The sequence below is a fragment of the Sceloporus occidentalis genome, unplaced genomic scaffold (assembly GCF_023333645.1).
Source record: "Sceloporus occidentalis isolate IW3139 unplaced genomic scaffold, rSceOcc1.0.p SCAF_17, whole genome shotgun sequence".
In the NCBI taxonomy this organism is placed as follows: Eukaryota; Metazoa; Chordata; class Lepidosauria; order Squamata; family Phrynosomatidae; genus Sceloporus; species Sceloporus occidentalis.
In genome coordinates, this window is record NW_028316997.1 from 4,210,866 (window position 1) to 4,234,337 (window position 23,472).

The 23,472-nt window shown below is 39.6% G+C and overlaps 1 protein-coding gene across 1 annotated transcript in view; it reads right to left on the reverse strand.

Annotated features, from left to right (window-relative positions):
• LOC149302762 (transmembrane protein 117-like) overlaps window positions 1-23,472 on the reverse strand; it is a 113,825-nt gene that overhangs the window by 72,635 nt on the left and 17,718 nt on the right. The gene's annotated exons all lie outside the window — the stretch shown is intronic.

A 23,472-nucleotide genomic window follows, 5' to 3' on the forward strand; every position in this document is an offset into this window, starting at 1 on the left:
ATCAATTGTAACATTTTTATCATCTGATTGACTCTTTGAAGGAGTGCCAGTGTTTTGATACTGGATGTACATGTGAAAGTGTGTGAGCTTGTATTTGTAAGTGTGTGAGCCTGGATGTGCATGTTTAAGCATGTGTGAGCATGGGTGTGTAAGTGTGTGTGAGCATGGGAGTGTATGTGTAAGTGTCTGAGTATACAGGTGTATATATAAGCATTGGTGTGTGTGTATGCTTATTAGTGTGTATGTTTAAGTGTGAGCATGAGTGTGTACGCATGGATGTGTGTGTATAAGTGTGTGTGAGCATGAAGGTGTCAGTGTGTGTTAGTGTGTATGTGTGAGTGTGTAAGTATGTACAATATAAGATCCACCCAGTGTGCAAGATACTCCAGGTAAGATGTGCGATCGTCATTGTCTGGCTTATTATATAATGATGGGAGTTATGCTCTACTACATTGTCTGACTTAAAATATAATGAGGGGAGTTATGCAGTGCAACCACCAGTGTCTGGCTCAATATATAGTAACGGGATTTACGCAGTAACATATGTCAGGTTCACTATGTACTTATGCTCAAGATAAGCTGCACTGTAACATATCTATGCCAGGCTAACTGTATGCTGGTGAGGACTATACTATCACCCCTGAACATGCACAACATGTAAATAAATCACTATTTTTAATTCTCTGTAGTGCTAATATTATTTTCTGGGTTTTTTTCTATAGGGGGCACAATGCTCTGTTCTACGCCTGAACGCCTTGTGCCTTCTTTAAAATGTGAGCACCAGATGTCATTGACACATTTAGTGGAATACTGTTTGGGGTGGGGGGGGCAAATATGTCACTAACAAGCTGTCTGGGCCCAAAAATGGCACTAAGTGTGACAATATAGTGATTCAGGACTCCATTAAAGATTATCCTTGGTTTTTTTATTCAATATTTTCTAACAATGTACTTCCATCATAGTCTAAGGCATTATCATTCTTTTTCTTTATTAACATTTTGTTTAATAGGTTTATATTTTAGTGGTTGATTTATATCTAGTTCTTTTATTTCCACAATAGTTATCTATTGGTGTTTTTTTTCTTTCTATCTTTGCACATATACACACACACACACATATATATATATATATATATATATATATATTTTAATAGGTGACATTTGTAATACTATAATTGTCTGTAAGGCTAATTCCCCAACCATTATATATAGGTAGGTTAAAAAAGAATCTAGATAATTAGTGTCACTGCTCCATATAAAAACAGATGTTGCGTTCCAGTGCTGTTTGGAATAGATGTATAATTCAGCGAACTTGGTACCTCTGGCCTGCAAAAAGAATTAGTCTTGATGTTTTTCCCCCCTCTTATAAAATTTGCATCCACAGTAGGTATAAATAAATTCATGATGAGTCTTTCGTAATCTACTAAGATAAGTATACTTTCTTGCGCAAAACATTTTTTTCACTTATTGTTAAAGATGGCACCCACAGGGTGTTTGAAGGTAAACATTGCAATGATAAGGTGTTTGGGCACAAAAGACTGTACCAACAAGCTGTTTTAGAACAAAGACGGCATCAACAAGCTGCTTGAGAACAAAGATGGCACTGACAAGCTGTTTGGGCACACATGTGGCTCAGACTAGCTGTTAGGGGCTCAAAGATGAACTGACAAGCTGTTTGGAGACACAGATGGTACTGACAAGCTGTTTGGGGACAAAGATGGCATTGAATAACTGAGGACAAATGACGGTGACAAGTTTGGGGATGAAGATGGTGGTGACAGGTTGTTTTGGGGAAAAGAAGGCACGGACAAGTTGTTCAAGGGCAAATGTGGCACTGTGGGGGTGGTGACATGTTACTTGATAAAGACAGGGGCCCAAAGATGTGGAGTGGCTGTCACAGAAGATGGGTGTGGTTAGAAATGTTATGTTTATTAAGGGGAGAAGTTATTAATATGACAACACCCACATGGGGAGCCAAAAAAAAGAGATTGCACCCAGGTGTCAGTGATCCTAGGCTCGGCCCTGCTTGGGCTTAATACATTAAAAACCGCCATTGTTCCTGACATTTTGATTTCACTTAATATTTACTGATCTACATAACAATAGTAATTCAAATAATGCTGCGGTGGTTGTTCTCTCATCACATTATTTATTCACTTCACCATATTAATAACATAAAGATATATTGAACAATGTGTATGTTTTTAGACTATACCAAGGTAATTTCCATGTGAATAGAACATTACTTTTAAATTGCTAATATGGAAACTTTAGCGGAAAAAGGGAAATAAATATTACAATACAAGAATATGGTGTCAAGGAAACTGTAAAAATATGTTACTATTGATAATGTTATTTCAGTATACCTGGATTTTTTTTATTTGAACAGCTTGTAGCAATACTGAATTCTCAAGAGATAACATAACAAAAACATTAGCAGTTGCACAAGATATAGATATAATGTGAAATGAGGTTTCACCATTAAATAAATTCAAAATGAGCTTCAGGAACCAGATGGCTCGAAAACTAATAACAAAATTTGTAAATGAAGACTCATTTCCCAAACACAATTTTGAAGATGATGTCTGTGCTGTTTTTGTTTACAAATTTACCTGTAAGCAATGGTTATCTAAAACCTAGATTTTGTGCATTCTGAACAAAACTATGTCATAATCCAAATTGCTTATTTTGTCAGAGTTGATATATATCAGCTTTTTGCAGTAAAAAAAAAAAAAAAAAAGAAACCTATTCATACTATTAGGGCTGAGTGTATATCCAATCACATCATATAATTTTAATCCATTATTTTCCTATGTAAGCCAAACCAAAGAGTAAAAGTAATGAAAATTAAATAATTTTCTTAAAAGCCTCCACCCTCCACAGACTGTAGTTTGCATATAATAGTATTATATATTCTGCAGCGTAGTCACACATGTAAAGCTGCTCTATGTAATAAATGATGCTAAAGAAACAAAATATAGGTAGAAAATACACATTTCCACATGTACGTCAATTCTTTTTTTGGTGCACCTGCTTTTGATGGTTACAACTCGATCACCCTTATTATATGAGACACATGGCTAGTATCTGGTTCCACTTTACCTACAACTTATCATATATATACTAGGCACCAAAGAGGTTAATAGACATATTTGTACAATTTGTGTAAACATTTCATTGTCTATTGAAAAGTAATTATACAGGCATCATGTAATCATTGGGCTGGATAATATGAAAAATGTATCTGGAATATGTTAGCCGCTGCTATTATTTAATTACTGAAATTGGAAGGTACTATTTTAATAATTTGAATGCATCTAGACGAGATTAGGCATTTACAGTGTATTGAACCAGTCAGATGCCTATTAGGCTTGGACTCCCTGTATTCTAGTGGCAATAATTTTAACTCAGTTTTAGTTATTTGAAAAATCAGTTTTGCCCTTTTACTTTAGCTTTATAATATAAATTAAATAAAAATTAATTGCAAATTTCCCCATACAGAACCACAGGGAGCACTGAACAATTTCCAAAACTGATTGCAAGATCATACTATTTGTCAGCGGCCTGAAACATTCAGACTTATATCTCAGGTACTATGCCTGGGTATTGTGTAACAAAAGGTGCAAATATAGTAATAGATTGTTACATTATTACATCAAAGCAATTAGGTCCTAAACTGTTTGGAGAGAGAGAGAGAGAGAGAGAGAGAGAGAGAGAGAGAGAGAGAGAGGACAAATAGAATGCCTTCTTTCCCGGAAACTAATTCAAATAATGAATTTGAGTACTCAAAATTGCCGATCTCCATAATTGTATTGATTTTTTCATTCACATTTACAGTTTCCTCATGTCTTGTGCGCACTAAAAATGTCCCTTATCCCTTAAACACACATTTAGAAATTCAGGCAAATCTTTTAAAGTAGTATTACCTTTTTAATAAAAATTAAGTTTTGCTGAAAACTTTGCTTAAGAGTTTCTGGGGGGCGGTGGGGAGCCAGTCTACTAACCTGTCAATGCGAACTTCAGCCTTAAAAACATTTGGTTTCACAGAAGCAAAGCCAGTAATTCTTGCTATTCGGGGAGTTTATGGCAAACTTACCAGTTTGATTACTAAAAGCAAATGTGAACTGGTATATTTATCACTAGTATTGTGCGGGGTGTCATAAATCAATACAGCAGTGACAAGCGATAGTTTTCATTAATAATGTGAACCACTTTTAGCAGGCTATGCATTTTAAACAGTTAATTGCTACCAAGTTTCAGTGGAGATGTTCTAATTGTTAACATTCATGTCTTTGCGCCTGTTCTAAACATCATTACAGCCAAAGTGACTGATGAAGAGAGTGACAGAACACCCAGATGGAAGCTTGGGGAGATCTCTCCTTTAATTGTCATTGTGCATATGAGAAACTAAAAGCATATCGCTCAGTAGACTTGAATTCAATAAACTGAAGTGCATTAAATAAGGAAAACTACAGCTCAAGCTTTTTATTCCTGGAAATATTCTGTAATTGCTTTTTCCCACATCAGTTTAATTTATTCATTGGTTTCTTCCACTCTAAAAACAATGGCTTGATTTCTTAGACTTAAAAAATTGTTTGAAGATGACATATTGCACTTAATCAAATGGTTGAAAAATATAAAAAATAAAAAATTGTTGATGGTACAATTTAAAGTAAAATAATTGTTCAATCCATTAACAGGAGAAAATATTATTTTAGTTTCCTAGTTGAACATAGAATTTATGGACAATTTATGTTTCCTATCTAGTCTCCCCATTTTTCCTGATGTAAGGACTCAAACCCCAATCAGTCCTAGGTCTGATCCCATAGTCAGATTGGCTTTATGACTATTTCATGCATGTTTAAATTCACTCAATATTTTAGCCTCCACCACTTTTATCTACAACTCTATGTAAAGTAGACAGTCCTTACATTAAATCCAAGCATCTGACCCTCTAGTTTTAGATTATGATCTCTTGATCTAGCATTTCTCTTCTTTCAAATAAACTTCCCTCCTGTACTTTGTTATTATTACATAGCACATGTATCTTCTTTATCCTAAGCTAAACATATTAAGATCCTTTCCTTTATCATTTACTAATAATGTATAATATGTATAATAATTACTTTCTCGGAACTTCCTCCAATGTGTCAATATCCTTCTGGAGATGGGGTCTCCAGGACTGTACACAATACTCTAGGTGAGGCCTGGCCAGAGAACTGTTATGTGACAGAACCATCTCCCTCTTCCTGCTACTAATGCCTCACACTATACAACCCTGCTTTTTCCAATGCTTTATTGCATTGTCTGCTTACCTTTAAGTCATCGGAAATAATAACTCCCTCCTCCCTGTTCTTACTGACAGAACAGCGCACCCAATGCTGTATTCTTCTCTGGGATGTTTATGTCCCTAGGTAGAGCTAGACCTACTTCTGCAGGTAGCGGAGTGGACCCTCTGCCAGAACATTTCAGAGGATTACCCATCTCTACTTTAGAGGACAGCAAGATGCAGCTCTTAAAGAGGTCAAGTCTGCATGGGGCTGTTTAAAAATGTCACCTTTCTCAGGGTGCTCTGCTGTTTTGTTGTAGCCTGCTACAACTTCACATCTATTACCTGGATCTATCCCAGCACATGACCTCATCATTGCCCCTTGGCTGCCCCCTATTCTGCCCCAACCTATTTGACTCTGTAAACTTGACCTTTTGCTTTGACTTTTGGACCTCATCATCCGTCTAGATCCTTTTTAGCTGTTCTTCAGCTTTCCACACTGGAGTCACTCTGTGTCTGACTTTGCTTCTAATTTCTGGTACAAACTCTCTCCAACCTCCACACCTAGCCTTCAGATTTGTGATTATTGGCTGTACTTTCTTAGCTTTGACAGGCCCCTGTCACTTTGGGCTTTTATCTGACTCTGGGATCTGCTAAATGATTCTTAACTAAACTGCACGTCCACCAGACTGTTCTGCCCTGCTTCCATAGGCCCAAAGTCCCTGTAGGAAACACACACCTACATATGTAGCTGAACTCCCAACATTTAGTTTACAAACCAAATTTCTAGTCAATACCCAAAACCATTAAAACCCCTTAAGGACAATGGGCAGTCCCTAAACCCATTGAAAACAATGCATTTTGAGCCCGTACATGTACGGGTTTTGTCATTAAGGGGTTAAGATTAGGCTGAGGCCAAATGCTTCTTTCTGCTCACAGAATGACCCTGAAGACAAACAAGTATTCCAGAAAACTGGTACGTTATAACTAAATCCATCCTGATCCAAAGAATATATGTTAATAGCTAAGACTGATTGCAGGAGTTTTCCAAAGCGAAGAAACTTCTGATGCTGGTAATGTGCTACACAGCAGCTTCAAGAATAACACGTATGCAAATGTAAAAACAGTTGTACTTCAATTGGTAGGAAGTAGCCATGGTGGTTGTTTTGATACCAAATATAAGTTGTAGCACAGTGTGAATATGGGTACAGCTATATCCCATATTTGAATCCTACTATGCCTGTAAAAGCACAAGAGGACCAACACTATTAATGTACTTATATTTTTGTAAGTACTGGTGTCTTACTAACTAGTCAACCCATGGCACTGGTCATCTTTGGAGAACATCTCCTGACTGGCTCTAATGATTCCCTTACCCTATACATACAGAGATACACAGAGGGGTTAACCCAGTAGAACCTCCGCAATAGCAGGAAAAAAGCTGGAAGCATAATCCCATTGACTATGCACAAAATATATTATAAAGAAAAAACAAACATACTGGCTATTTAATTAAATCAATTGAACTATGCCTCATCTGCTATTATTTTCTTTGTAACGCAGATGGAACTAAATGCCAATAAGTGATATTTTTCTCATGCCAGATATAACAAAATAAATATGTGGCTAATGAGTATTGCAATACTGCAATGGAAGATTACTGCTAGGCATACTAAAACCTGCATAACAGGAAAATTTGCCAATGTTAATCAATTAGACACCGCAGAAGGAAAGTAATGAATATAAATGACCATTGGCATACACAGTGCTTAGGTAGGAGGTTGGCATTGTTAGAAAAGGAATCATTTATTCTAAAACTAAGGACAGTGTGTGGGTTGTACATAGAACAGACCATGCCTGGATAGACCGCATTGATGACACAGAATGCTTTCTCTGAGCATGTACTAACAAAACAATGTGTACACAGATTTCCACTTATAAAGAAACCTATTAAAAGAGACCTGAATATCCCCCAATTGGCAATATCTTGCCTGAATATCACCCCATCGTGGGTCCAGGGACTATTCAGTGATTATTCAAAACTGGATCCAATAGAAGACCAAATAAAGTCTTCGTTCTGTAACGATAATGGCTGAAACGGTAGTATTATTGAGGAAGATGGTCCCCACAGACCTATGACCCCTCTAATTGCTACAGTTTTACATATTTTCCCCTCACACTCACTTGAGCTTTTCAAATCCTAATTAATCCACACATTTTGAATATATTGAACACTTCAAAATTATTTACAAAATAAGAATAATTCATTAGTACATTTAATTACAGCATATAGCTGAAGTCTGTTTCAATTATACAAATGAACACCCATGGATCTTCCATCCTAACTATAAATCATACATTATTGCGCTGGATAATGGAAGATGCCGACCATGGTTATGATGTAGGGCTGGCAGACAGGAGCATACTTGAAGGTAGACAGGGACCTGTAGGGAGACTTGGCAAGGAATGACTACCATTGCACTTTGCGCATGAGGTGCTGTAATGTCAGTCTCGGAGGGGGGGTTGAGTCAGGATGGGGAAGCTAGGCTCAGCAGCAACCAGTTACATGAAGTAAAAAGGCTACCTAAAGTCTAGATGCAGGGAATGAAGTTTAAAAGCCCAGAGGTAATCTGGGTTGCAGTGAAAGTAATAACACAACTGAGCAACTAGGGCCAGGTGTTTAAACAGGCTGTCTAGATAAACATGGATCCTGCCACCCAATAAACCTGAGGCTACGGGGATGCCCAGTTAGGCCAATATCCTATCATACCTCGGAACTTTGAGTCCTGGGGCAAAGCGCATGGGTGCCATAAGTAAATTCTTCCCCGGGTCTCCAGTTCACTTTCCTCTTTCTCTGGGCAGAAAAAGCAGCATTTGGCCATGCCTACTCCCCAACCACTTCCACCTCCGTAAGAGGAAGAACCTCGTCCAAATGCCCAACAAATATGGCAGGGGAGGCTGCTACAATCACTGTGCTTTGTTTTGCTCCATTATGTTTCATTATACATGTTTTGTTGTTACATTATGAGAGGTGTTATAGATTACTGTTGCTCTCTGCAGGTTTTTTAGATAATGAAGGCACTGCCTACTACTTTTCACCAGATATTTTAATTGCTGTTATTGGATTCATAGAAACTTTATTTAATGTGATGTTTATGTTTTTAAGATTTTATTTTAGGTTTATAGTGCTTGCCTTTGGTGGTATTTCATCTGATATTACACTACATAATATACACACACCAAATATACACAAATTTGTTAATTCACACAGTTTCTTAAACGGAGTGTGTTTTGGTGATATTTGTCTTAAAAGTGACAACTTACCTGTCCTAACAGAAGCAGACCTCGATGACAAACCTGAATTTGTTTTTCCATCTTTCGTGATTAATAACAAATTAATAAACATGAGTAGAGCAATATTATAGCACATGCAAAAGGCGTCTCATGGTTAGTTTATATATCTAAATAGATAGATACATATAGTATTGTGCAAATGGTACACAACTGAAAGCTGATTATGGTTTCTCATTCCCCTTGTCTAAATTGTTTGGGGACTTTCTCCATCTTTGAAAATATTAGTTAATACAAATTAATTTGTAACCAACTACAATGTCCATCTCTAGCCTTTTAAAGGCTAACTAGCAGCAAGCATTGCTTTAATCTGAGAAAATAACATGGTGAGTGAAACCGCAAAACAGGAAAAAAACACTCCCTCCCCCAATTGCTGGTGCTGGGCCTTTTGTGCTAATAATGGCCAGATTTACCTAGCTGGAAATTACTCGATGGCATATGATACTACCACCTATTGATTACAGTTTCTCACACAATGAACCTGTCTCTCAATTAAGCAGCTGCCATGTTATCGTGGTGCTACTAGAAAGAAAATTGCTACTATTCTCTCTATTTTATAAATATCACTTGAAAGTGACCTAAATCCATCAATGTCATAGCAACATAAACAGCAATTTAAACCATTTCTCTTTTGCCAATGAAAGAAACAGTGACAGATGGGCCCAGGTAAGAGAATGGCAGGGTGATTAGAATTCCCCAGCCTGTACATCTTTTACAATGTATTATTAAAGTCAGAATAAACTTAGACTATTTGCACACTAAGCTTTGCTTACAGTAAATATCACTGACAGCAAAATGCAGAGCTACACAAGACATGTATATATAAACGTACATATACATTCATTTTAATTTAGATGGTGCTGGACAGAAAGTGAATTTAATAAGCATCTTATAACAATTAAAGTTGCATTTGTTCATCAGTAAATGCAGTAAATATACGGTATCTCACAAAAGCGAGTACACCCCTCACATTTTTGTAAAGATTTCATGTGACAACACTGAAGAAATGACACTCTGCTACAATGTAGTAGTGAGTGTACAGCCTGTATAATAGTGTACATCTGCTGTCCCTTCAAAATAACTCAACACACAGCCGTTAATGTCTAAACCTTGGCAACAAAAGTGAGTACATCCCTAAGTGGAAATGTCCAAATTGGGCCCAAGTAGCCATTCCCCTCCCCAGTGTCATGTGACTAGTTAGTGTTACAAGGTCTCAGGTGTGAATGGGGAGCAGGTGTGTTAAATTTGGTGTTATGGCTCTCACACTCTCTCAACATGGCACCTCATGGCAAAGAACTCTCTGAGGATCTGAAAAAAAGAATTGTTGCTCTACATAAAGATGGCCTAGGCTATAAGAAGATTGCCAAGACCCTGAAACTGAGCTGCGGCACAGTGGGCAAGACCATACAGCGGTTTCACAGGACAGGTTCCACTCAGAACAGGCCTCATCATGGTCATATCCAGAGGTTGTCTTTGGGAAATAGATGTATGAGTGCTGCCAGCATTGCTGCAGAGGTTGAAAGCGTGGGGGGGGTGTCAGCCTGTCAGTGCTCAGACCATATACGCCGCACACTGCATCAAATTGGTCTGCAATTTGATTTACCTAAAGATGATGCACAAGAAAGCCCACAAATAGTTTGCTGAAGACAAGCAGACTAAGGACATGGATTACTGGAACCATGTCCTGTGGTCCGATGAGACCAAGATAAGCTTATTTGGTTCAGATGGTGTCAAGCGTGTGTGGCGGCAACCAGGTGAGGAGTACAAAGACAAGTGTGTCTTGCCTACAGTCAATCATGGTGGTGGGAGTGTCATGGTCTGGGTGAGTGCTGCTGGAACTGGGGAGCTACGGTTCATTGAAGGAACGATGAATGCCAACATGTACTGTAACATATTGAAGCAGAGCATGATCCCCTCCCTTCGGAGACTGTGCCGCAGGTCACTATTTCAACATGATAACAACCCCAAACACACCTCCAAGACGACCACTGCCTTGCTAAAGAAGTTGAGGGTAAAGGTAATGGACTGGCCAAGCATGTCTCCAGACCTAAACCCTATTGAGCATCTGTGGGGCATCTTCAAACGGAAGGTAGGGGAGCGCAAGGTCTCTAACATCCACCAGCTCTGTGATGTCTTCATGGAGGAGTAAAAGAGGACTCCAGTGGCAACCTGGGAAGCTTTGGTGAACTCCATGCCCAAGAGGGTTAAGGCAGTGCTGGAAAATAATGGTGGCCACACAAAATATTGACACTTTGGTCCCGATTTGGACATTTCTACTTAAGGGAGTACTCACTTTTGTTGCCAAGGTTTAGACATTAATGGCTGTGTGTTGAGTTATATTTGAGGGGACAGCAATTTTACAACCTTATAAAGGCTGTACACTCACTACTATACATTGTAGCAGAGTGTCATTTCTTTAGTGTTGTCACATTAAAATATACCGTATTTGCTTGATTATAAGACGACCCTGATTATAAGACGATCCCCCAAATCTGAATAATAATTTAGGAAAAAAAGAAAAAGCCTGAATATAAGACGGCCCTATAGGAAAAAAGTTTTACCAGTAAATGTTAATTCATCTAAACTATTTTTAGAGGGTTAAAAGGCATATTATGGGGAAGAGTGGCATTAAGGGGGTTAAAAGGCATTTCACAGAGCACTCTGCCTCCAGAAATGCCTTATGCCCCCCATTTAACACTACCCTGCCCCCCCAAACTTACCGGTGCTTCTGACTTCCCTGTCATGTAGCCGGGGCAGCGTGTAGATCCCACGCGGCACCGGCACAGGGAACTCTGATCTCTGACAGCCGGGGAAGGTCTGCGCGATGGACGCAGACAACCCCCGCTGCTAGCCACACCTCCTTCCTGCTGCAGCGAAAGTTGTCTACGCGAATCGCATAGACATCTACACGCTGCCCCAGCTACACACCGGGGACTCAGAAGTACCGGTAAGTGGGGCGGGCGGGGGGAGACAGGAGGATCCAGGTCCCCTGCAGCTGCGGGGGATCTGGATCTTAGTCGTCTCATAGTCAGACCTATTTAAGGTCTGATTATAAGACGACCCCGATTATAAGACGAGGGGTATTATAATCGAGCAAATACGGTATAATAAAATATTTACAAAAATGTGAGGGGTGTACCCACTTTTGTGAGATACTGTAAATGTTCTGTTTCTGCAGAATGTCTCAAAATTGGACCAAGTGGGCATGTTATCAGTCACTGTCCAACCTGCCTACTCTCCAGCGCTTCGGTTATGATACAGCTGCAGCACACAGCATGGGACAGATCCCAGCAGAGAAGCACAATCACTACCAACAGACGGCAGCCAACAAATTGGGCTAGATTAATGAGCGCTGCACCAGCTAGATGCTCCCTAATTAAATAACCATGGCTAATTAGAATAAGATTAATGTGCATAAAGCAGTCAAAAATGAATAAAAATGCACAAAATTGCTCTACTGGCACAGATTCGAACCATTACTCTGATCACACCAATAGCGATGCTTTTTTAACATTTAAATAATAAAACTTTATGCCGCAAAGACAATGGTATCACTGTAAAAATTGTAAATCTACATTATGATCCTTAACCAAATTGTGAATTTTGTGCATACTGCTATGTTTATCAACAACTATTCTTAGGATAGACATATTGAACAATATCATTTTTTAAATATTTATTTTTATTATGGAGCTCATACTGGGCCGTTATTAAAATAAGGTGCCCAAAAACATTTCGCATCATTTAAATGTGTTTTTTTTCTTCTCTCTTCTTTTGTGTCCATAGAACTCTGCAGCTTATAACAGCCCTGCATATAGGTAACAGAAACTGCTATTGATTAATTGCATGTTTTATTGATATGTTGTATATTTTGTACCTCTCTGGAGGGGCATGGTGGCCTTGGCTATTTTTGTTTTATTGTTTTTCATGGGACTCTCCTTTGAATTAGCAAAGGTTGGCGGTTTGCCTTTACTATTGCTAATATGTGTGTTGGGGTTACTCAGGCTGTCAAGCATTCTAAGTTTGATTCTTTTATTTTCTGTTGTTACTTTGTTCGTTTTGTTGTAATTGCGAGACTTGTTCTGTTTATGTTTCGGGGTTGACCATTGTCAGGCTGAATATTCCTGTTTTTTTATTGAGCATATTCATTAAATTTCCACAGTGCTGGTGGGAACAAAAAATAAGAGAACCTTTGGATTTAATAAATGGTCAAACCTCCTTCGCCAGCAATACTTCAATAAAGCCCTTCCGGTATGTTGGGATGATTTCATTTTGGTATCCAGTGCCCTTTTTACACCATACATAGTGTTCTTCCTGAACAATTCAACGATAGTTTATTAGTCCATAAAACACTTTTTCCAGTAGCATTGTGGAGTGTCAAGATACTCTTTGGCAAACTTTAGGCGCGCAGCAGTGTTGTTAATGTTTTTTTTTGGAGAGCAGCAATTTTCTCCATGGTATCCTCCCATGGACTCCATGTCTGTTCAATATTTTGCATAAGGTAGATGCATGAACAGAGGTGTAAACCAATTCCAATGAACCTTTAGCAATTTCTTTAACTGTGGACTGATGAATATGTAAACTCTTTGAGATTACTTTGTAACCCTTTCCAGCTATATGCAAATCAACAAATTCTTGATTGTAGATTTAATTTTGGTGAGCCATTCTTCACGTCAGCAGATGCTCCTAGAGAATAGCAAACTCAAAAATGTTTGAGCTATTAGCTCTGGTTTGACACACAAAAACTAACACGCATCTGAAATCCCGTTTCATTGATCCAACTCCAGGTTTGCCAACTCCAGTTAGCTTTTGTTGAAGTCATTAGCCTAAGGGTTTACATACTTTTTCCAACCCGCATTGTGAATGTTTGAATGATGTATTCTATATGAAAAAGAACAATTCAATAATCTGTGTCTTATTAGTTAAACGTGAAAAGGTTGAAAACCAGCCAAGACAGGGGTAAAGACTCAATCAAAGTAACGGTAAAAAGGAACTTTCCTTTTGTATGTATGGAAACACAGCTGCAGCCCTTAAACAACACTCTCCGGGTGTCGAAGTATTCAGCAAGGGTCCATTAGGGGGCGCTCATGTATTCCATTCGATATAAAAAAAGTAGAAGCAAACAAAAAGATATATAGTGTAGGTGTATAAATAAAAAATCTGCCCAATATATCACGGATTTTGCACTCACAGTTTAACTGTGTTGGTCAACACATATAACGGAGGTGCCCTCAGGATCCTCGCATGGAGTGTATGTCAGGGAACACAAAAAGGAACAAAGGATATCCAATAGTGTAATACTGTTGTAAGTGCCGAGAACGCAAAAGTCGAAGTATACTTACACTTAAAACAGCATGTAAAAGCCCGTAGTCCCTGGTGGCAATCTGGTCCTGTTGATGTGTGCCTCAATCCAGTGGGTTCAGGTGGGTGTGCAGTATAACAGATAACTGCCCACACCATAGGTATGGTACAAACATTATTTATTTATTTCCAGGTAACAATATACTCTTATTTGTTAAACCAGATTGTGTTTGTTCATTATTGCAATTTAGGTGATGATCATATCAAATTTTTACATAAATACTGGTAAATCCAAAGGGTTCACTTACTATTTCTTATATGTATGTGCATATGTTTATATCTGTGTATATATGGGTGTGTGTATGTGTATGAATGTATGTATGTGGGGGGAGCAGAATAAACATTAAAAACAGGATTAAAAATGGCAGACAAGCAAGATAAAGAAGAAAATGTGTCAGCAAGCGATAATGCAAAATAAACTGCTAAAGAGGGAGGACAGAAAGAAAAAGCATCACAAGAAGCAGAAAGCACTTAAAAAAGCATTGTTATTTTTCCACTTAACCCCTTCAATCCCCTATAGACGTACCGGGACGTCCAAAAAATGCCCACAAAGAAACCCCTATGGACGTCCCGGTACGTCCAGCACTTCGTGCAGCATCAGGGGCACATCCCTGCCGCTGCACGGGAGACCAGGCTGTCGTTTGACAGCCTGGACTCCCCCCTGGCAGCAGAAGCCAGCATCGCCGGCTTTCTGCTTCCCGATCTCCCGTAACAGCTTCCGGCATGAAAGCCGGTAAGCTGTTACGGTTGAAAGTGCCCGATCGCGCGATCACGCAGTTGCAAACGCGCGATCGGGCATTCCCTTCCGGGTTACGTCACTGCTGACGTAACCCGGAAGGTCATCGGAGGACAGGATATCCCCTGCGGGGATATCCTGCCCTCCGATGAGGCACAGAGACGCTGTGATCTGTGTGATCGGTGCAGGGGGATCGCGGGGAGGGGAGTGAGAAACCATCTCTCTCACTCCCCCTCCCGTCCTGAAAGAGAAAAGCAGAAAAAAAAAAAAGTTAATTCATTTAAAAAATAATATTAAATAAATCATTAAAATAATAATATATATAATACAAAAAAAATTATAATGTGAGCTGTGATGTCATTGTGACATCACTGGCATGTTCAGGAGGTCCCTAGGAGTACCTCTAACAATTTCTGTGTAAAAATATATAAAAAATAAAAAAAAATGTAAAAAAATTAAAATAAAAAAATATATATATAAAAAAAGATAATTAAAAAATTATTAAAAAAACCTTACTTCCCATTGCCCTAGCATAACATCTAGCCAGTATAACTCTCCTGCCCCCGTTCACAACCCTCAAACCCGTTAAGCCATAGGCATAAAAATTATACAAAATTGTACACCTTATAGTATGCTCCCTGGTGCTGGGAAAGTCTGGAAAATCTATATAAATTAGGTATTTCTGAAATCAGGACACCTGAATTGATAAACTTGGAGGGGATTTTCCATCACTTTACCTAATTTTGTGAGGATTCAGAGGGAAAATGTAAAAAAAAATTAGTTTAATTTTCTAAAATTCGCTAGTTTTTACAAAATTTCTCATTCTAAATTTTCAGCTAATCATCCAACTATGGTATCAAACGAAAGCTCTATCTCTCCTTGAAAAAACAATATATAGTTTATATGGGTACACTATTCACAGGAAAAGAGAATCATCGCTAAACCGACATACCCCAAAAATGGCAAAATTGCTCTGGGCTTTGAGGTACCAAAAACCCCTGGGATTGAAGGGGTTAATTGGTCTCAGCTGCTGTAGTACCTTGGAAATAATGGAAGGTCACTATTAATGATGGCAGGTTTTGAAAATGAGCAACTAAAATTCACCACTATCGGTAGTACTAGCTATAGCACCAATACAAGTCCTCCATTATATTAGCGTTTTATCATGCAAAGTTTTATTGTATTTCATGTTGTACACCAGTTTGCCATTTGCCACAAAAAATAGGCTTCTTAGTAACAAAACACCTGCTACCTGCCTCTACCTGTTTGATTGCTGCCTTTTGCCTTGCCCACTAGTGACCACCCATATGTATATGGGGCTTAAACTCTAGGCATGACAGCTCATCCTTTTCTGGAGTAGGAATCTTATTACAATTTTTACTATAGTGATATAAAAGTAACAGTGCATCAATGACAGGCATACTAAAAAAATAATAACAACAACCTTGGTACTTTTTACAAAGCCTGTATGAATTTCCATTATTAGTCAACAACTTATATTACAAATAACACAATAAACAAGTTTTATAAGGTCATCATGATAACATTATGAAGAATATACTGAAATACAATATTTTTATTCTAAGAAACATTCATATAATAAAAAACACAGACTCTGCAGGGACACCTAGTGCTCACAAAATGCTAATGCTAAGATCATTTTTTAATCAACCTTATACTTTTTAACAGTTTTGAAGTAATGGCAGTAATAATACACACAATAAGCAAAATTAGACAATTTTTGAAAAAAAATATAACACTTAGACAACCATGAGAGAAAACCATGGTGTGCCATGCTACAACTTGCCATTACTACAGTAGGATAAGCTTTTGTACCAATTACCGTATTGGCTCGGATATAGGCCGCCCCCGTATATAGGCCGCACCCTAAAAGTTTGGTGCTTTTTTAAAAAAAAAGTTTTTTTCTTTAAAAAAGCACCAAAAAAACATGCTACCACTGTCCTCCCTCCCCGAGATATGCTGCCACTGTCGTCCTCCCTCCCCGAGATATGCTGCCACTGTCCTCCCTGCCCGAGATATGCTGCCACTGTCCTCCCTGCCCGAGATATGCTGCCACTGTCCTCCCTGCCCGAGATATGCTGCCACTGTCCTCCCTGCCCGAGATATGCTGCCACTGTCCTCCCTGCCCGAGATATGCTGCCACTGTCCTCCCTGCCCGAGATATGCTGCCACTGTCCTCCCTGCCCGAGATATGCCGCCACTGTCCTCCCTGCCCGAGATATGCTGCCACTGTCCTCCCTGCCCGAGATATGCCGCCACTGTCCTCCCTGCCCGAGATATGCTGCCACTGTCCTCCCTCCCCGAAATATGCTACCACTGTCCTCCTCACATACCGGAGCAGACTCCCGGGTGTCTTGCGGGGCCGGCGGGGGACATCTACGCAATACGCGTATATAACTTCCGGTGCCGGCACTGGATGTGCCGGCACCGGAAGTTGTATACGCGTATTGCGTAGATGTCCCCCGCCGGCCCCGCAAGACACCCGGGAGTCTGCTCCGGTAAGTCGGGGGGGGGCAGAGGTAAAACGCATCGTGCACTTAGACAACCTCCCGTGCCGGCACCCCCCCCCGTGGGAAGTGCTGGCAGGGGAAGCTGTCTGAGTGTATCGGGGATTAGGATGCAGGTCCCCTGCACCGCTGCGGGGGATCTGTATCCAAACCCCGCTGCCTGCCCGGCGCCCGGGACTGCATGTCCCGGGCGTCGGGCGCTAGACCCCGAATATAGGCCGCACCCCCACTTTAAAAACTTAAAGTGGGGGAAAAAAGTGCGGCCTATATTCGAGCCAATACGGTATGTATTGAATCAAGGGTTTCCACCGTGTAATAGCAGAATGTTAACGTGGCTACTAGGAATTTTATGTGACAATGTATAATATAATAGCAACTCTGTCAAATGGAGTATGTGGAAACCAAATGGGATGGTCTAAGACTGGAATAAAAAAAAACTAAAACTCAAGGTCTACCCTGTGAACTCTCAGTTAAGGTCTTAATTCAGTGCTGCCTGTAATTTTATTTAAATTTAACAGAATAGTTATTACTAATGAATGCCTGTAACACGCAAATCAATCTAATCTTATTTCTTCATACTTCCATTCAAGGAATTAATGTATAATTGTGTTTTTACTCAGTGCCGGACTGGGAATGAAAAGCAGACCAGGAAACATTTGGAGACCAGCCCCATATAGTTTATCTCGCGGTCGAGCACTTATACCCACACGCACCCCTTAAACATACCCGAGTCACACTATTTGCCATACAAGTCACTATAAAACATTCTTTTTATCACATTATTTGTATTCCATTTTATTCAGTGGAACAAAACAGTGATCACATTATTCTTCACAATATTCTTGTAAGAAACTTTTATTTCTTTATTAATTCATGTAAACAATTTTTTCATATTTAATAAAAGCTATGATTGAGAAAAATATTTTTGTTTTTATTTCCTTTTATTTGCCAACCTGCCCCCTCAGTTATGCACATCTGCCCCCAGAAATGCCTTATATCCCCCCTATATGCCATTTTGCCTCCCTGATATGCCTTATGCCCTCCTATATGCCACTCTGCCTCCAGAAATGCCTTATACTCTTATATGCCAGGGGCATATCATGGGACATAGTGGCATACAGGGGGTTGAAAGGCATTTATATAGAGGCAGAGTGGCATAAAGGGAGTTAAAAGCCATATCATGGGGCACTCTGCCTCCAGAAAAGCCTTATGCCCCCCAATACCCCCCGACTTTCCACTGCTTCTGAGTCCCTGGTGTCCGGTGAGGGCAGCGGGTGGAGGCCGGCATTCATGAAGTTAAAGGGGCTGGCGTGTGCAGTGCATGAACGCCAGCCCCTTTAACTTCATTAGGCGCCGGGAGGAGGCGGTCCGGCTGTCGCTTTGAATCCCACTCGCAGTCGCTTAGCGGCTGTTTTGAGCGACTGTTTTGAGCGTTCGTCTGCCGGCCACCTGGCCCACGGACCGACAGACCAACCCACCGGGAAATTTCCCAGTATCCCAGTGGGCCAGTCTGGCCCTGTTTTTACTGGCTGCAGCGCTGTGTCATCTCTGTACGTGTTGGGTAGCTTGCATTCTGCACAGCACACAAAAAAGGTACAGTTCTACTTGACAAAACGTTAACTGAAATTAAGCAGTCATTTTATTCTGTCTCCTGAAATATTAAGCTTACAAAAACTACACAGAGATTTCGTAGGACAACAACAATCAGTGCCTGCTTTTGTTTCACGATTAAGTGTTCCTATCAACAACAACAAAAAAAACCTAGTAAGACTTATTATTTACTTTACTTATTTCCAGAAGGGATTTGGACCCATTTAGAGTGCAAAAAAAAGAAAATGTTGCAAAAAGATTACATTCAGCAGAAATAGTAGGTGAAATAGCACTTTTAACTAGGGAATCATGTGTCACAACTGCTCTGATTCAGTATGACAGTGCCACCATGCTGGCGTGGCTGCCCTTTGTTCTATGACTCTGGTGAAACTGACACAACTACTTGTAAAGTCTAATACCAACACATGTGAAAACTGGCACAATGCTAGGACAACAAAAATATGGCAAAAACACTCTCTAAATGAGGCTGCTGAAAAGGCGCACACAAGAAGCCAGATTAGAAATTTTGCAAGACTATCACCAACTATTACCATACATAAGTAAACTCAACACATCACAAAACACCAGATAACCTGAAAAAACACAACACACATGTATGTTAACTTTGTTAACCATCCCACATTGTAGGCATTCCTCCCTAACTAATGTACAATATTCTCATATCATCCTGGTCTCCCACACTTTAGCCACCTCTGATCATTGGCTTTCTGTCGTTATTTTAAAATGATGTATTCAAAACCTGAACCCTGAAACCGGAGACTGTTACTTACAGTTTATTCTAGTAAATTTAATATTTGGAAACATCAGTAAAACGTATTGTTAATAGGCCAAGGCTTTCAAAACATTGGGCTCATCTAGTTCATCTGCTCTTATTCCTTACTTGGCCGTTGGTCTCGTTTCATATTCAGAATAACCTTATACATAGGTATCACGTGTCTCTGTCAGGTTAATGCCTGAGGAAATACCCCAGTTGCTTTTTTTTTAACATAGAATATCGTACATGTTTGTCTCACTACTCAGTACATTTAAATGCTGTTAAACTATACATCTCTCTAATGTAAGTCGCATAGTGTTGTAACAGAAATGCTTTGGAAAACAAATAGATCAAACATGATATAAATGCACCATTTGAATCTTATCTGAGGCCTTTTTATTATGTCCATTGAGTCTCTGGTATATACATTGTATTGTTGAAATTAATGGTATTTGTTGTGTGTAATGTATACATTACTGGAAGCATGCTAAAAAATGTAAAAAAAAATGCTAAAATATCAAGATTACACTTCAGGGGAAGGTTCCATCTTTTCATGTGAAATATTTCAGAGAGCTACAATGTAGTATTAATTATACACTAACCAAAACCATATTTATATTCTATGTATCCAATGTATTGAAAATACATGCTGAAAATGTAAGTGTTCTTTTGAAACACACATTATATATATATATATATATATATATATATATATATATATATATATATATATATATATATATATATATATTATACCGTATTGGCTCGAATATAGGCCGCACTTTTTTCCCCCTTTAAAGTGGGGGTGCGGCCTATATTCGGGGTCTAGCGCCGGGCAGGCAGCGGGGTTAGGATACAGATCCCCCGCAGCGGTGCAGGGGACCCGTATCCTACTCTCCGATACGCTCAGACAGCCTCCCCTGGCAGCACTTTCCACGGGGGGGGGGGGGGCCGGCACGGGAGGTTGTCTAAGCGCATCGTGCGGACGGTCACCGGCTGCGGAAATGCGGGTAAACAGCCTCCGCTGCCGGCACGTCTGCACGATGTGCTTTAACAATCTCCCTTGCTGGGAATTCCCATGGGGGGAGTCCCGGCAAGGGAGATTGTTAAAGCACATCGTGCAGATGTCCCGGCAGCGGAGGTTGTTTACCCGCATCGCCGCAGCCGGTGACCGTCCGCACGATGCGTTTTACCTCTGCCCCCAAGACTTACCAGAGCAGACTCCCGGGTGTCTTGCGGGGCCGGCGGGGGACATCTACGCAATATGTGTATACAACTTCCGGAAGTTAGGCACCGGAAGTTGTATACGCGTATTGCGTAGATGTCCCCTGCCGGCCCCGCAAGACACCCGGGAGTCTCCTCTGGTAAGTCGGGGGGGGGGGGGCAGAGTGGCAGCATATCTCGGGGGGGGGAGGACAGTGGCAGCATATCTCGGGGGGGGGACAGTGGCAGCATATCTCGGGGGGGGGCAGACAGAGTGGCAGCATGTTTTTTTGGTGCTTTTTTAAAGAACCACCAAACTTTTAGGGTGCGGCCTATATACGGGGGCGGCCTATATCCAAGCCAATACGGTATATATATATATATATATATATATATATATATATATATATATATATATATATATATATATATATAACATCCAAAAATAGTTACCGGCACTCCAGAAACTGCAGTTTCATAATCAACGTTTCAGTCTGTTTATTAGACTTTCATCAGGACATATATATATATATAAAAGAAATACAGAATTTCAGACAATTTTCTTTTAAGGGAGAAACCTCCAATAATAGTATTATAACTCTTTTTATCATCGGAAAACCACCACCACTTTGCGTGACATATAGGTAGCTCACTGTTTGCATGGATAGCATACATTTATATATCCGTGCTACAAAGTGTAGAAAGAGCCTCGCATAATAGCACAGCGTTATGTGCCGTTTTACAAGATTACTTTCATTGAAACAAGAGATTTTGCCTCAATTTATCCCACTAGTCGTGTTCTGTGTCAAATGCCTGCTGTCTTTCTTGCTTTAAAAGGAATTTAAAAATACCTTAGCAAGCAGCCTACGCAGTACAAGCTGAGAGGGTAAAATAATGGGTGCATTAATTGAGATTTTTACTAGAGTTTTTGCAGCAGTTACAGCTATTCAATTTTAAGACACAACCTCCTTTGTACAAAACATTTTCATAGTTTATTGTCTTATTACTTGCCGTTAGCCATTTTCTGGTAAGCATTATACAGTGCTCAAAAGGATACATTCTACAAATTAAACCATATGATTAAAAGCAAAAAAAATGTCCTATTAAGCTATCGGATTTTATTCTGGTGTTCACGTTTAGCACCCACAATAAAGATAATGCTTCAAGCAAGGAACTTTTAAAAACATGTATATAATCTATAAATGATCTGCTATTCATTCCTTATATCAGGATCACACAGGTTGCGTTAATGTGGTCCAGAGCACATCAATGGGTTAGCTCCTGAAAATTTTTATTCCTAAGCAAAGTTTTTGAGTAAATCCAATTCTATCACCATTCACTGACCCTGCGGAATAATATAGTGTATTGCTCATCATAGGAAGTAGCCTTATTATGTTGCCGTTCAATGGGGGGGGGGCAAAAATCATGAATGTTCCATGTAAGAAGACTGGATCCACTAGAATTGGACATTAGTCATTGAAGAATGGAGGAATAAGGCTGTCTGGGCCCATCCTACCTTGGAGCAGAAGGCTACATTTATACGGAAAGGTGCATTTATAAAGGATTACGTTTCTCTTAAAAGTTGATCCAGGTTAACTTTTCAAAATGATTACGGGTGATGGTGCTAGATTTCAGTTTTGGTTTTACTCCAAATAACTGTCTATTAAGTAAGCCCCTTGAATGAGTTTTGTTAAACTGTTTGTTCAGTTTTTTTTTATTCTGTTTCTGTATGTCAGCCCACTACTCATACTTAGACTTTAAGCTCTACAAGTCAAAGACATTCTGTCTGTATAATGCTGTACTTCGTATAGGACTGCATTTGTATATTTGCCATTTTATTACACTGTAAATTGTAACATTAAATCTAAATATACATATATTAAGCACCACATTAGACTCTATCCATGATCCTACAATACTAGACATTCTTAAGGCTCTTTTAGATTATGTTTAAAGTGTAATCATAGAAGCAAATGTATGTTTATGATGTTGATTAATGTAGTAATCATTGTATAATCCTGGATTTGCTTAGTATTACTGTGACCAGATGGCTTCAGATTATTAAAAAGAGGCTGTTGGCGTTGCTTCCATTTGCTATTGAAGCTAATGCAATGTATCTTTGGAAAAATCACTGCCACGTGATATAATATACTTGAATGGGATAAACATCCCACCAAGGAATACAAATCCATCTGGTCTACGACATTTTGCTCTCCTCCATGTATCACATCCAGATAGACATTTAATGAGTTTCATGTGAATACATCACATTTTAGTTCAAGTATTGTAAACTTAATGTTGAGTCTTGGGTGCTAGCCTGGGTCAGACTTAGGTAAAAAATGTTGCGCGACAAAGATGGTAATAGGGTGACAGCAGCATGGCAGCTCACACAAAGATCGCAAGCTGCAATGAAAATAGGTCTCTCCAGTTAAAGTAAGGCGAAGGGAAGGAAAGAGAGTGAGCTGTGAGTTAGTAAGTGTATGGTGTTATTGAGTGTGTATGTGTATAGTGTTAGAGAGAGTGAATGTGTGTCTGTGTACAGTGTTAGTGTATATGCTGTAAGCATGTGTTTGTTAGTGTATGGTGCTGGTGTGAGTGTGTATGTCGACATATGGTGTTAGACAGGGCCGGCCCGACAATCAAGCCGAGTGGGGCAACTG